This window comes from Heterocephalus glaber, unplaced genomic scaffold (assembly GCF_053883595.1).
Source record: "Heterocephalus glaber isolate CG9 unplaced genomic scaffold, H.glaber_assembly_v1.0 deba00001479, whole genome shotgun sequence".
NCBI lineage: Eukaryota > Metazoa > Chordata > Mammalia > Rodentia > Bathyergidae > Heterocephalus > Heterocephalus glaber.
Window position 1 is genome coordinate 17,629,471 of NW_028258316.1, and position 12,249 is coordinate 17,641,719.

At 41.5% G+C, this 12,249-nt stretch overlaps 1 long non-coding RNA gene across 2 annotated transcripts in view; it reads right to left on the minus strand.

The window, feature by feature from the left end:
* Positions 1-12,249, minus strand: part of LOC110350120 (uncharacterized) — a 39,679-nt gene that overhangs the window by 26,424 nt on the left and 1,006 nt on the right. Inside the window, exons 2-5 of one of the 2 annotated variants that reach the window (XR_002396453.2) lie at positions 11,955-12,075; positions 11,663-11,707; positions 8,525-8,644; positions 3,747-4,005 (exon numbers count right to left, since the gene is read on the minus strand). This is a non-coding gene — a long non-coding RNA (uncharacterized LOC110350120). Of the gene's footprint in view, positions 1-3,746; positions 4,006-8,524; positions 8,645-11,662; positions 11,708-11,954; positions 12,076-12,249 lie in introns of those variants that run through there. The other variant, XR_002396454.2, reaches the window with a different exon arrangement.

Consider the following 12,249-nt stretch of genomic DNA (forward strand, 5'->3'; position numbering starts at 1 on the left):
TAGAGACTGGTTTCTGTCCTCAGCTCCTGCCCCTAATTTCCTCATCCAGGGACTTGCTTTCAACTCTTCAATTCATAGATCCCTGATGGCAAGCTTGCCTGGTAATGAGCTCATCTCCCTTCTTCAGATATAAGTCTCTCTGTTATTTCTGGCTGTTCTGACTAGCTATGTGCCCTATTATGATCCTAACCAGCTCTCTCCAGAATCCAGTTGCCCATAGAAATTTACTCTGGTGTTAACTCATTCTGTATGAAGGGTCTTTCTGGATCATAGGATAGTAAAAGGCACTTGGAAAAAAAAATCTTCATTTGTATATTTATTTAATCAGCAAATATATTTCACAAGACACTGTAATAGAAACTGAGATATAATTACAAAGAATGCTCACTTGCTCCCAGGCCTCAGAAAATTGATGGTACAAAGAGAAAAACAATCAGATAGAGAAACTCATAATGTGGAATGAAAAGAAGTTCAAGAGACTGTCGGGGGACAGAGGAGAAGGTACTTCGTCAGTCAGTGTGCTTAGCTGAAAATACTTTCAGGAGGTTTAAGCAGAAAATGGATTAAGGAAAATAATGCATTAAAGGTGAATCTCAGAGAGCAAGCCTTGTACGGCAAACAACACTCAAATCAGAGTGTGGGAATAAGCCAGAAACCTCACCCTGCTGCCCCTGACCAAAGACATACCACCTGCCCTGGGTGCTAGACAACATAACTTCTACCTCTTCAAACTTGAATGCTAGGTATTTCTGCTTCCAGCCTGTCCAGGAAAGAGATGGATATCCATGTCCTTTGACTTTTAAATAACAACTAGCTCAAGAGTGCATACTGGTCAGACTGAAACTATAACCGATGTAATTGAGAAGGAGGCAGAACTTTGTCCGACCAGAGAAAGAGAAATTGTGTGTGTTCAAAAGGGGCTAAATGGGCCGGGGATTTAGCTCAGTGGTTTTGTGGCCTGCTGAGCAAGCACAAGGACCTGAGCTCGATCCCTGGTACCAAAAAAATAGGGGCTGAACATCCACAAAAGCAAAACAACTCCCCATTATGCATCCTCACTGGAGAATTTGGGGGTGTTGAGACCAGAAGGGAACATGAGAAGTTTCTCTGCGAAACCACAGCCCCAGCTGAGCTCTGAAACGAGAACAGTTAGCCAGGTAAAGATAGGCCTGGGGAAGTGTTCAAGGTAGACGGAAGCGCAGGTGCACAGCCATGGAGATGGGAGTAAGTATTGCCTCTGGGAAACAGCAACAGAGCAGTAAAGCTGCAACACAGGCATGGAAGGAGGAACAGCCAGAGTTAAAGCTTGGAGTGGTGAATGGAGTGTGAGGCCCCAAAGCCTTAACTCCCCTGGATTGAAAAGCGAGAACACAAAACAAAATGGCCAGTGTTCTCTAGAGACACCAAAAGAGAAGACAGTGATACAATCCTAGGCAGTTTGTAAGTGTCTCTGATGTTTCATTTCTTCTTTTATTGAGGATACATCATTGCAGCTCATTTAAAAACTTCCTGTAAGTAGAAATACCTTGCCATTATGGAGAATTTCTCCCATAAAATCATACAGGCATGAGCTGTTTATGGAAGCATGAAACATTCTTTGCAGAGGACAACATTTCGTATTCATGGTAGAAGCATCTTCAGGCTCCGTTCAGAAATTAGCACAAGGTCTGTGTTCTTTGCTGCTGCCTCTGCTCCACAAGGTGCACCTCACTCCTGCTCTTACCTCATGTTCTCCTCACCTGTGCAACCTGCACCTCATGCCCACATCCTCACTGTACCCATCCTCGCTCACCTCTTCCTAATCGGACCTCCTCTGTCCTTGAGTACTCCACACATCACATTTTCTCAGGTGTGCATATGAGATATGATCACAAAATACATCGACTATTTCAATTAAATTATTTCCATTTTAAAAATTTATTATAGGAAGAGACATATTGCCATTGATTCCCGCTTCAAAATATTCCCTCTTGCTTTGAGTACACTTACCCTGTTATTCTTGGCACTTTCGGAAGCAGTTCTGGGGGTTCTCTTTTATGAATGTCTTTCTGTGGCTACCTCAAACCCTGGAATGGATTAAAAATGTTTACAAAAATTTCTGTCAAATAAAAGCATTATTGTGTGTCCTCATCCACCTTACTCCCTGGACCTGGCAGCATGCAACTTCTGATTCCTCTCCAAAATCATGATGATCATGAAAGGTAAAAGTTTTAAATGGATTCAGGACATTGGAGCAGCCACAACAGTGCAACCAAAGACACTCATGAAAGAAGACTTCCAGAACTGCTTCAGAAAGTGACAAGTATGATGAGATAAGTGTATTTAAAGCAAGCAGAAGTATTTTGAGGGGGATTAATGGTGATGTGTCTTTTACTGCAATACTTTTTAAAAATCTAAACATTTTATTTTTGTTTGATTGTTTGTTTTGAGACAGGGTCTCACTATGCAGTTCAGGCTGGCCTAGAACTCACTACATAGCCCAGGCTGGCCTCAAACTCACTGTGATCCTCCTGTCTCAGCCTCCAAACTGCTGGGATTATGGACATGTGCCAGCACGCCTGGCTCCATTCACTGTATATTTTGATCACACTTCCTATTTTGTCCATTACAACATCCTCCTGCAATGAAAAGCAAAAGTAGCTCTTGCCACTTTCATTTGTAAGGGTTTCCTTTCTGTGAGATCTCTTTAAGACTAGAAAGCTCAAAGGTAGTCTGTGTATTTAGCGTTACTGTTTTAGAAAAAATGAAACTTCCTAACCGGGGATACTGTGCACACAGAGGCCTCAGTCTCAATGCCAAATTAATATGACTCAAGGAGTGTCTTCTCCCTGAGATAGGATTACACCAATAAGCAACACAGGAATGTGCCCATATCTCCTGGAACCTGCTATTCCAGCTATCCATCAAAGCAAGTCATGGGGTTCAGAGGGGAAAGATCACTGTCCCTACCCTATATGAACATCTTTTTTCTTCAGTTTGTTAATAGAGAGGAGTAGATGTAATTTCTTTGGTTTTGTCTTTATTTGCTGTCAAGGACAGAGCATGCCCTCTTTAAATTACAATAGGACCATGTACAAGCCATTTTTTTCTGAGTCATTCTTTAGCTTTGCAAGCACGGGATGACAAGAAGTGTTTTATTACTTCTGCAAAATACCACCTCTTAAAAGTCAAGTCCAGAATGTTTCCAGAATTTCTAGGTAAATATCCAAATGTCTAGGAAGATGGCTTGAAGCTTATTTTGAAGCCAGCACTCTTCAGGGTACAATGCAGATTGGCCACTGGAATCCAAAGCTACTTTCTTGTTCTTTTTCTAATCCCTTCTTCTCTCTGCAACTGCTGTTTCTTCCTCTTCAGGCATGGGTATCCACTTCCTTCTGCTTATGCCCGAGCTGTGGTGGCTGAGACAGCCTCCATCTCTCTGTTGCTTTTTCAGTAATGCTCACCCTCACCAGTAACTGACTCTGTCTTTTAGTTACCCAAATCAAAACTCCTGAAAGTAGAATCTGATGGGTCTGCACCATCATGTCTACCCCTGGCTGCCTGTCCCAGGTTGCTGTAGTCAGACCAGAAAGCTCACTGGAACACAGCACAGGTGTGCTTATTCATTAGAGATACTATATACATGCAGCCTCTCTATGGTGAAATAGGAGCAGAACAGGATTTTAAAGCTATATTAGTCATCTCTGGTTACATAACAAATGGCCTCAGAGCTTAGTGAATCAAAACAACAATAAATATTTCTTATCTCAGGGGTCTTAGGAATTAGGAATTTGGTAGCAAGTGAGATGAATGATGGTAATTCCAAATCTTCTGTGCAACTGGAGTTAAGACGTCATCTGGGGTGGTCATTTGAACCCTGAATAAGGCTGGAGAATCCACATCCAAGGTGCTCCTCAAATACCCACAAATTGATTCTAGCTGTTGCCTGGAGGCTTCAGCTTCTCCCCATTCCAGCCAATTTATGGACAGCTTGAGTATCTTTGTGATATGGTTACTGTCTTCTTCCTGGACACGCAACCCAAGAGAGACTAGAGTGGCCACCAAATGTCTTTAAGATTCAGACTCAGAAGTCATGACATTTCTATAATATAATATACTGTATAATATAATATACTAGTGATTACACAACTCACCTCTATTTGTGTAGGAGGGGACTTGCATGAACACAAGAAGGTGAGGATAACTAGAGGCTACAATGAAAGCTGGCTACCATGAAGCTGGCTACAGCTTCTTAGGGGCAAAGATGCAAGGTATTCATTGTGCGGCTCGTGACAATGTTTTTCCGCAAGTGACCATGAAGTTGTCTTTTAGACTCAGCCTGGATGTTTTCTATTTATACATAGACTCAAAACCAATTTCTGGGGCCTACAAGTAGGATATGCTGGTTAAGTGCATAGTCATGATTTGTAAGACATTTATCCAAGAGATCTGTTCTACTTTTTCTAGAAATGTGTTGTAGGAAACCCTGTAGAGAGCCTCCCCAAGATCAGTGTGAAACACAAGGAATGAGTGCCCACCTGTACAGTATTGATTGATGACAATGATTGACAGATTGTAAAGTGGTGGAAGTACTCTCAAAGAAAAGAAGGAAGGAGCAAAGGACTCACAGATTCTATTTGGGAAATAGGAGAACTCATAGCTTTAACATCTATACCACTGGCTACTTTTGTGAAATCCAAAATTCCAGGGAAAACAAGAAGCTAAAGTAAAACAATAATTGCAGTAATAATAAAAGAAATGTCTATGTATTCAGGGCCAAAGAATGATTTTTAAGGAAAAAAATTAAATTTGAAGCCTAGGCTGACAAAATAATGTGTATGTATGTCAGAGCCCTTAAAACATAGAGAAATATTTTTTGGGAAGCCAGAAGTCAGGAGACCTGACTTCTAATCCTCCAATCAAATGTCTGGCCTCCTCCAAGTAATGGTAGATCAAGACTAAAAGCTTAATTTTGAATTTTGATTTACTGGTACAAAAAGACATTGACTAAAACTTTGCCATTTTCTAGTAGCACAAAATTGGGAACAAAAAGTCAGCCTGTTTCCTCGTGTGTTAAAAAAATAACAGCACCGTACTCACCTCCCTCACTTCTAGACACTGTTAAAAGTATCAAATTCTCAAAAGCACTTTGAGATCTGTAAACAGCCTAGCGAAGCTCCCCGTTGGCTCATGTTTGGAGACCCTTGCAATTCTTGTACTTGGAAAAACAGCTGTTTGTATATGTAAGTGGGAGAGGCAAAAGGAGTCCCAAGCACCACAAACACAAATCAATAGGACTCTCCACCACCAGCCCCACCATGGTAATGAGTACTATCATCATCATGATTATGCTTTTCACTTGGGGCTCTCTGGATATATTAGGAACAAATATTGAACCAGTCTGTTCTTGAATCCTAGGGATAAGCAATAAAGCTCAGAATCTGTGGGCATGTACTTCTCTCCTGTGGACCAGGGAACTAGAGCATGCTGCTCAGTGGATGAAGAAAACAGGTACCAACGAGATAAGAAAAAAAAATAAGGATGTAGGGTGAAAGGGTCTTGATGCTGCTCCAGTCTCTACCTTCAGTTATTTTTTAATATTCCTAGCCTTAGAATCCTCAAGAACCTTCTGTTCTCCCCAAATTTGCCATTTGTTTCCCCTTTTGTATAAGAGAAGTATGGATCTAATTTCTATTATTTAAGATCGAAATAACACTAAAATGTCATTCTTATAATAGAAATTAATTTTTTAAAAATGTATGATTCCAATAGAATTGATTTTGACTTTCTCACAACAGGAAACTACTTATTGTAATATTGGAAAACACAGAAACATAATGATTAGGAGCATCGAGTGAAGGCCCACAATACCTGGGCTCAAGCCCCTTCACCTCTGTATGATTATTTTCTTTATCTAGCAAATGATGATAACAATACCTACCAGAGAGCATTGTCATGAGAATTAAATGAGTCACTACTTTATCAAGGTCACTTATCATTGTTTCGCCTTACAGGAAAAAAATCACCGATTTCCTAGACCTGAATGTATTGTGGACTTTGAAAAAGGTAATTTATCATCATATACATTCAAGCAGAAGAAGCTTTGGCTGGGGGACACTTCTGGAGTTCTGAAAAGGGTTATTGTTTCCTATAATAATGGGATGACTTCAGAGTAATCCAAATCTCTGTTAAAATTGGTTACCACTCCTATGTAGAAGGCAGCTGAAAACCCAAGCTTCCAATGGGGAGCCCCAAGTGAAAATTTATGGCTATGCTCAAAAATCCTGGAAAAAGGGATTGATAATTGAGATTCTGGCTGAAGCAGAGTGAACAAAGATGCTCTAATTAAATTCTGCATAGGAGCTAATTAACCCATTTATGTGTTTTCTTCCTTTGTGCAGTAGGGGAAGCACATTATCAGCATTCGTATATTTGCAACTTATCAGTATGTTGTGTGTGATTTTTCCCCCAGGAGTGATGTAGGGGGAGGGAGATTTCCTGCATGGAATCTCCCAGCCATAATTTATCTGTCCGACACTTCTGCTCTGTTTTGATATCGGCTCTGGGAGGCTTTGCATGCCTTGCTCTTCAGGCAGATGACAGAAGTCATCGTATTTGGCCATTTGCACTCATCAGATCTTTCCACTGACACAGAGCCCTTCCTGCAGGCAGTGCAGGAGCTGGGCCGTGGAGTCACCCCAGGTTGGCAGCCTCCTGACTGCTGGGTATTCCGGGGCTCTCCACCTTCCACAGCTACATGATTGACAGTCAGGGTGAGTATTTCAGAAGGAAGAGGCCTCCCACCCACTCCAGCCATGTGGCAAAGGTATTTGCTTCCTAGGGAAGGAAGTGATTTATCTGTGGGAGAACAGTGTTTCAGCAAAGTTTGCGTAGGAACAGCCTCTCTCTCCGCAAGCATGTGTGCATGCCAGTGTGTGCTGTGTGCTGGGAGCAAGGAAGATAAAGACAACGTGAATGTCATAAAAAAAGCACTCTTTATACAAAGGCTGGGAAACCTACAATGCTGAAAGACTTCAGACCCCATAAATAAATTTATGTGTGATTCAAGGCAGCTCTGCTTCTTTTTAATTTTGAATTAGTGAGCCCGCATTATCAGCAGCCTTATTGTGTAAATCAGCAGGGAGAAGATGCTCAGAAAGAAATAGATGGGAGAAAAAAAGAAAAAGGAAAAACAAAAGGTTGGTAGAAAGGCGCAAAGAGAAAGCAAGGGCTCAAGAAAGGTTTTGTATGGTAGTGAAATTAACTATAGTTTCTTTTATAATCTGTGTATTGCCACTAGCCAGGTTTTACCAATAATAGCTTTATGATTATTTGGCCTATGGTATCAATTCAAGGATAAAACAGTTTCCCTGGATAATTTTGATCCTTAGTGACTTACTTCAGTTGATTTCAAGGTAAGCTGAGTAAGTAAATAGTTTTTTTTTTAATTTCAATGAATAGAAGTTCATGTTATTAACAATTACTCATTTATTCATGAAATCCAGCATAAGATGATACTATAACACAAGAATAGCAAGTTTATAGTTGAAGAAATTAATTAGGTGAATCAGGAAGATAAAATTTCTGAATAAATAGCATCCAATTATCCAGTGGTCATATGTTAAGATTTCACTAAACATTCCACAGCTAGTTTAATTAGTGGCAGTTATTTTCCTGAACATATTAGAACATATTGCCTTACAATGTACAGAGTTCACCTATACCAGGCTGAGAGAAATGGATTAACTGGCAACTAAAAGGCCTAGATTCAGTCCCTTGAACTCATAACTTTAGCTTTGTGACCTTGGATAAGTCACTTAACCTCTCTGTGCCCCTATACTCTCATCTGTAATTTGAGCATAACAATGTCAACCTCACCTAACCTATTATCGTTATGGAGAGGAGATGAGGTTTTAGTGGTGGAAGTTCTTTGGGAAGTAAAGCCCAGGAACAAAATAAAAGTTTTGATGGATCTGCACAAATATACCCTCTTCATGATCATGAATACATGATGCACGTTGTGTTGAATATGCAGGAGGTGTTTTGTGCTCTGAATGTGTTCGCCTGCAGATGCCAGCCCATCACAGTGTACAATAGGTGTCCTCTGTGGGATGTACCCTAGGTGACATTCTGCACATTGGCCTGCACCTGTGCTCTGACGAAGGTGGTGGCATGGGAAGAAACACTTGACAGATCCACCTGTGCTCAGGGCGAGAGAACAGACAGCTGCACCAAGGCACATATGTCCATTCTGGCCAGGCTGGAGTGCCACTTCTTCATGCACTGGCCAGGGCTCCTCCCACCAAAAAGAATTAATTTCTTCCACATCTGTGTACCTGTTTCACCTTATTACTGTAGCCCTCAACTTAAAAACCCATGCCAGCCCCCGTAGCATTCAGTTGGCACTAAATAAATAGGGTTTTCTGCCCTCTTGGAGTCAGCAGCCATACTTCTGAAATTCTAACCCTGACAGTCTTCAAACTTCAAGTCAAATCAGTACATTGTTAGCAAGCACCCACGGCTTGCTAGAACTCTGCTCACTTACTGGGGGCAGGAAGAGGTAGCAATTCCCATCCTCAGCCTTCATGGAGATTGGAGTCTAATGGAGCAATGGATGTCCAGTCGAGGAGGTGTCTAATAGGAGATCTTCTAATAGGAGATCGGGCTGAAAGACAGTAATAAGGGGAAAATAGGGATGGGAAGACAGAACATTCCAAGGAGGCCAGAGAAAACCAACTACACTTAACAAAGGGAAAAACACTGGGTCAGGACAAAGATAACCAGGAACCAATGGCCAGCTTCTTTGCTTATTTCTCCATGTCCAGCTTCACCTCATATTTGATGCCTTCACACCTGTAGTTAGGCTCTGCTGTCTTAGCTGGGACTTCAGCTCTAACGCCCTCCCCAGTGTCCTGTTCCTCACCTCCATAGTTTGCCTCAACATTGAGATCTCTTCTTCCTCTTAATCCCCAAAGGACAGACTTCCCCTAGCCATGGAAACTAATCTGTTGCAATGCTTATTTTATGTGTCATTTAGGAAACCATAGTTATCTGATTTTAGAACCCATTTTATTCTCTAGCAGACTGCCACCGTGCAGGTGGTCTTTATATGTACTCCCAAATGCAAATTTTTATCATGTCACTTTCTGATTTCAAGTCCTCCGGTGACTGCATTCATCTTGGGTCAAACTTTCTTCCTAAACACAGCACACAAGCTCTCTTTGGCTCCAGCCCCCATTCAACTGCCAGCCTTCTGCCCTTTGTCTTTCTCATTCTCCCTCACAGTGACTGGGACCGTTCAGGTCCTCAAGGCTCTCCTGCCATCTCCTGCCCATAAGTGTTCATCTGGCCTATTCCCTTTGCTTGCCCCGCCCACCCCTGCCCAAACCTTCATACTTGCTCATCTCTAAGCCTCAGCTTGCATGCCACTTCCACAGGGAGTCTTTTTCTGACACTCACGTGCTTGCTTTTGCTACAACAGGACACTTATTTTGCTTCATTGACACTGCTCGTTGAAATGCTTATCTCTCCCACTGAGGGTATCTCAGCATCGGCTCTATTGGCATTTTAGACCTGACAATTCATGTTGTGTGGGCTGTGTGCCTGGTAGAATGCTTAGCAGCATCTCTGGCCTCGACCCCCTAGATGCCAGAATCACTTCCCCCAGTTATGACAGCCAAGACTGTCCCAGACTTTGTCTTCTGAGAGACAAAATCACTTTTCCGGAGGACCACTGTGCCCTATTATTCCGAAGGTAGGGATCATCTTCGCTCCTGCATCCCCAACCACGCATGCAGTTGCTGACTACTAAACGTGTTCAGGAATGGATAGAGTTTCCAATAAACTCCTATTGAACAAAGAGATATTAGGCAGCAAGCTGTGTCAGAGCTTTGGTAGCTCAGAGCTCTGCATTTGTCTTTCATGATGGGTGGAAACTGTCACTTTCCCCACCCCGCCCTTACCTCTTACCCCTGTCCTGGTACAGCACAGACACACCAGCCAGTCCTGCACACTCTCCTCTCTGGGCTGCCCTGTCCACCCATCTTCTCCCTTTACAACAGCAAAAAAAGGTGCTGGCTCCCTGAGCTTCCTGCTTCAAAGGCGTTTAAGCTTTTAATGTGAATCCTGATTAATTAACAAGGGTGCAGGACTTACATGAATTTCAAGTTGCTTTTATCTCTAGGAGAAAAGAAGCCTTTTGGCAGATACTTTCTGTTCACTGTCTGGTTCAGCATTTCAAAGGGCAAGTTTTGATGGGCTGAGTGGGTTACCACTTTTGAATATGTGAAGGGCAATGACTAGTAATTAAGGGACAGACCCCTTTATGTCAATTCAAGGGGAAAAAAGTCAAATTCAATCTCAGCACAACTGACCTGTGTTGAAGCTCAAAGTCTTTACCTGGAGCTGAAGGCCAAGTGGGTCTATGTTGTAACAATGGCCACTTCTCTTGTTTTCCAATAAAAAGACTGACATTTGTTGAGCATCTACTATGTGGTGTTTCAGCTCTGTCACATAATCAATATAATTTTATTTTATAGAAATTAAGTTTGGGCGATGTTAAGTAATTTGCTCAAAATATAAGTGATCCAACCATGTTCAGAATATGGTAGGTCTAACTCTACCTTTTATTCCAAACCGGCATTCCCTAGGCACCCTCGTGTCTGACTTTGCTCATCCTTGCCTGGTAGAACAGAACAAAAGGCTCTTGTGTTTCTCTGCATTTAATTCATTCATTCCATCAGGCATTTGGTCAATGTCTCCTCTCTTCAGGGCTCCTACTGAATCCTCTATTCACCCTAAGATAGACCTCATCACAAAATTTGGGTGAGTATTTTAGTCACCTTCCCAAACAAAGCATAAACTTAGCAAACATGAACCTTGGCTTTCTGGTTGTTCCACATCTGTAGTGTTTCACATAGGAACCGACACAGAGGTAGATTTCAAGAAAGGCTTGTTGAATTGACTATGTACTGAAGATCTAGTACAGTGAGATTATATGTTGATTTCCTCCATAGTAAGTCATAAGTATCCCCTCTTCTTTAGTACTATAATTTTTGTTCTTCTCAATGTTTTATTAGTTAAATAATTAAAATCCCAGTTTCCCTTCTTTCCTTTCCCCTACCCCTCCTACTTCCCCTTCGCCTTTGCCCCTTTTTAATAGTATCATTTTCTTTTTACTGAGAAGGCCATACTAAATAAATGACTAACAAGACAAGCCCAGCTTTTTTGCCATTAAGAATGACTATGTAACTAAGTGTACTCCATGTTATAAGCAAAAGTGATGTGTTATATTTTCATAAATCCTTGTCTTACTCGGTTCTGCCACTTATATTGTGCATGTGATAGCGGGAACTCAAACAGTTATTTTGATTCATAAAGACTGGAGCCACATGCTTAAGAAGCAGAAATATAGAAGTAATCTGGGCCCAAAAGACTATGGAATTGCTAGAACAGTTCTTCACTACCTCTAGACTTGTGTCTAGACTACCTCCTGACTTATTTCACGTGTGAGATAAATAGGTTTGTCTTATATAATTCACTGACTTTATTCGCATATGGAGGTACATTATCTGTCATCCCAGCTACTCAGAAGCCTGAGTCAGGAGAATTGCAATTTGAGACCAGGCTGGCCAACTTAGTAAGATCTTGACTCACAATAAAATGAAAAGCGGTAGGGATGTACCTTAGTGGTAGAGTGATTGCGAGGTTCTGGGTTCAATCTGTCATCCTTCAAAAAAGAAAAAAAATCACTGTTTTTTGAGTCTTTATTATTTACAGTCAAATACAATTCCAGCTGACACAACTGCTAAGTGTAGAGCACTTTTCTAAGGACTTTGTAATTTGTGTCCCCATGCTCGACTGTATGGCTTTCACAGCCTGTAAATGTAAGAGAGCTTCCCTGTTGCCCTGAGCTCTGTTGATACATTCCACTCTAGTCTTATTACTTTTCATCAGACCCCCCAAACACCAATCACCATAAGAGAAAAAAAAATAAAGAGATCAGTGGGCTGCCAATCAAGAGGTACCACTCGCAGGACATTTTCTTCTAGGAGATATCTTTGATTTGGGCCTTGAATCTTGAGAGAATAGGGATCTCTAAAAGAAAGAAGAGGTTAGATTGAGGTTAAACGCCCCATGACCCGAAAATATGGGACATGTTTGGAATTTCTATACATGAACTACGTGAAGAAATCATGTTACACAATACGTGCAAGCATGGTCCCAGAATTAGACTGCTTGGATTGGAATTCCAGTGTACTGCTGAAGCTC